Raw genomic sequence first — 3,863 nt, 5'->3', positions numbered from 1 at the left:
GTCAGGGACACAATTGGATTCCAGCCTGGGGCTTGGATTCACAATGCCTGTTTCGGAGCTCTTCCCCTGCAGCACTTTGTTGTTGTTAAGTGACCAGCAGATCGAGGCTTTTATGAATACTGGACTTATGCAAATATGAAGACTTCTGTTAGGAATGGTGCTGTGCTGAATAGAGGCAGCTGTTTGCATACGTGATCAAAAGATAATATTTTCTAATATTTTCTACCCAGATTCCCAGTTAAAGTTGTGTGCAAACCGTTGCAACGCTCCTTCAAACTCCACTTTGCCTTTAGGGTGAAAGCAGCTTCCTTGGAAGAGTGTGCTGCAGTTGTAGCTCCCAGTTGATTCATGTTCCTTTTATGAAGGTTTAAGTTGTTTAACTTGGGAATTATGCTTTTTTTTGTTTGTTTGTTGGGGGGGAGGGAGGGATGGGATTTTCTTGTTATTACTCTCTTGGGATATTCTGCAATGGACTGCTACAAGCTTTCCTTTTTCTGTGAGTCATCAGCATAATACTTTGGTGGGTAGGGCTTAGGACTGGATTTCCATGTAATCTCACTTCCTGAAATGGGAATGGTTAGCAAGTGAAAATATAGTTAGGGAAAGATATGCAGGTTTTAAGAGGAGCCTCCACCCTCAAAACTGCTTTATTTTTTTTCTTTTTCTGCATTCTCTTGGATAGGCCAACCTCTGGGGAGAACATCAGAGGAAGGCTTTAACTTATCACAGCCTTACAGCTTTCAGCTTTCATTGATTTTACTTTGTTTTTCCTAAACTCTGAGATTCTGCAGGGAGGACAAAGCTAAGTACCTTGCTTTCATCTGCAACCAAATAAATGGATTCTTGCTTGTATAACTGCTTAACTAGGTTGGTCATGTCTCATAAGGGCTTAAGCAAGAGTCCTAGCTATTTTTGCAGACACCTGCTTCTATTGGAGTTTGTGTTTTCAGCATCAGTAATTCTGTACACCTAAGGCTGCAGTATTGGTGGTAGGATGTGCTCTGAAATGGATCATCTCTTCTGTATTTATTTATTTATTGCTAGATTTCAACCGCCAACTGCTTCCCCTACTCCCTCCCACCTCTTCCATTCCCAGTAGTAATGCAAAATGAACTGTATGTAGTCATGCACTTTGTATTAATGTATTAGAAATCTATGGAACCTGTTTTGTACTTTTATACTGTTCAGACACTTGTAATCCAGACTTTTTTACTAGGGTAATAAATAAATTTAGAGTTATTTAGAAAATAAACATCTGTTTCAGCTGTCCATTTAATAAGGCTTAGTGTTTGAACCAGCTCATGCAATCTGTGTTCCTGTTTGAACAAGACTTCAAGACTTTATTTTTTGGAGGAGGAGAATGGAATCAAAATAATTCTCTTCTTTGAAAAACAAGTTCTTTGCTATTTAATTTGGGAAGAGGAGCAGAGCAAGGGGAGGATACAGTGCTTATTGTGGCAGACAACAGTCTCAGGGCAGAATTCTCCAGCTTTCCCTTGGCGCTGCGTGTGTAATGGCCATTCCTTTACTGGAATGGGTGGTGCTGAAATTTGGTATTCCTGGGGCGTTTGATGTCTGATAGCTCACCAGCATCCAGCAAAGGCCAAATGAAGAAACAGCATTAAAAATTTGGTGCTGACAGCATGTGGAAACATCTCTTTCCAGATCCAGCTGAGGCAGTGGATGAGACAAGTGCTCCTGTACCGAGCTGCAGCTTGGAGAGTTTCTTCCCACGACAGGCGTAGTCAGCTGGGATCTGCTCCAGCAGGCTGGTGGGAACGAGGTCTCTGGCAGGAGATGGCAGTAACTGCGTTTGGAAGATGAGGCTATTCCCTGACAGTGGGGAAAACCTTAAGCATAGTGGTATACTGCAATACTGCAAGAGACTATTTCAGACTTGAGTGGAGAACTTGATTTATTCCTGCTGAAATACTGGCCTTTTACTTTAAACTGAGCAAAACAATATCTGGAGCTTCATGTAGAAACAAACAAATTGAGTGAAAGTTCTGCGTAGACTGCACAACAACAGTAATGTGATTTTAGCGTGACAGGATCTACTTTGCTCATATATTATCTTCTGCAGACACATGTGAAAGAAGCGTGTATCTCACTACTTGCAATGGTCATCATTTTTCAAATGATTTTTTTCTCTCTTTTCCATTGCCACTCCACTCTTGGGGCTGATGAGGTGTCTTGGCTAACCCTAGTGTGTTGAAAACACCAGTTTCAGTGGAGGGGGTACTCTGTGTGAAGCAGATAACCTCATGGATGACTACACCTGTGGATGGGAAAGCTGTTCCTGTGGGAACAATGGGGAGAAAAGATTCCTTGAGAGCAATGTGGAGTGAGAACAGAAGGCAAAATCCTGGCTCAAGTCCTCTTGTGCTTCACCTGGATCAGCTGTCTCAGTGACAACTGTGGCATCTGCCAAGCATCTGCTAAAATACTGGCCTACTGCAAAGATGCTTTACAGAGGATTGTATCATGCCTACTTGAAAGATGAGGAAAAGGAGACATGTGTGACCAGAAAGTATCTTGCTGGAAGTCACCAATGAACCAGCAGCAGACCCCAGATTTCCAAAGCCTCAGTTCAGTGCTCTGTACTGCTGGTAAAGCACCGTGGCAGATCGTTTTTGCATGGTACTATATAGAGACTAATTTTATTTTGATGTGTACAATGTGACCATTTCTTTTCCTGTTTACTTCTGCAACAGAGTCTGTAACTTCCATTCTGAGTAGATTGGGTGGCATCCACCCCAGTCAATAAACAGTTGCAACTCTTCTAACCTGAAGTTGTACAAAAAATTAGTTTCAATGTAATATAAGAAAAAGGTAAGGCCCTACTAAATAACACTAAACAGTGCATAATGACATTATTTAGGCTGCGTAGGTGAGGTCTAAGAGCAGAACCACTGTGTATTCTGCAGACTTGGCCCATGATTGCCCATACCACAGAGACGGGTCACTTTTGGCTCTTGTTTTCCAATTCTTTCCCGTGGAAATCTGGCCACAGGAGGCAAGGGAGCATGTGTCCAGGTCTCCTCTTTCAGGCTCAGCTGGGCCACTGGAAGTGACACCTGGAAAAACCTCCTGGCTTCCTTCCAAAACCTATATTCCCTTGCAGGATAACTATATGTAGGATTAGCAAAGTTGTTGGGGAATCTATTTCCTCATGGTGGCTTTGTGTTCTGTGGGGGCAGGAAAGGCAAGTTGTACCGATAGGGGCCTGGGGAGGAGAGAAGTGACATTGTGGGGAAAAAGTGGCACGTAGAACTTCAGAACTAATAAATTCTGAATGTATCCGAAGGGACTGTGACACTAAGACTTCACACTGTTTGTGACAAGGAATTTTGGGTTTGTTTTTCTCTTATTAGAATTGTTTGGATGATATTTCCTGGGGTGATGTTGTTGCTACAGGTGTGGGTGCGCTGAGCTTTCAGGCAGGCCCTCGAGCCTTGATCACACTCGCACCTTGCACCCACAATTGTTTGTAAGCTTTTATGGTCTGCTGAAGCTATTTCGAGGCGTCTTGGCTGTGATGTGCCTCAAAATCATGTCCTTTTGTGCGAACAATTTCCTCCTGGCCAAGACGCCAGCGGGCACCACCCTGGGCATCACCCATCCCTCCCACACCAGGTAAGTGCCCGAAGGCCGCCTGGATCGCACCGGGAGCACCACCGCGATGGAGATCGCCCCCGGGCTGAGGGGCAGTGAGAGAACGGGACGGTGAAGGAGTGTAGGGGCGGTATAGGGGCCATGAAGGGGCGGTGAAGGGGGCGCCTCCCGCCGCCAGGGGCCGCAGCGCGGCGGGGCGAGGCCGCGCCCTCACCGGCCCCACCCGGAGCTGGCGCCGTGAGATGGCG

This window comes from Aythya marila (assembly GCF_965140915.1).
Source record: "Aythya marila genome assembly, chromosome: 1".
Classification (NCBI taxonomy): domain Eukaryota; kingdom Metazoa; phylum Chordata; class Aves; order Anseriformes; family Anatidae; genus Aythya; species Aythya marila.
This window is presented reverse-complemented; position numbering follows the sequence as displayed.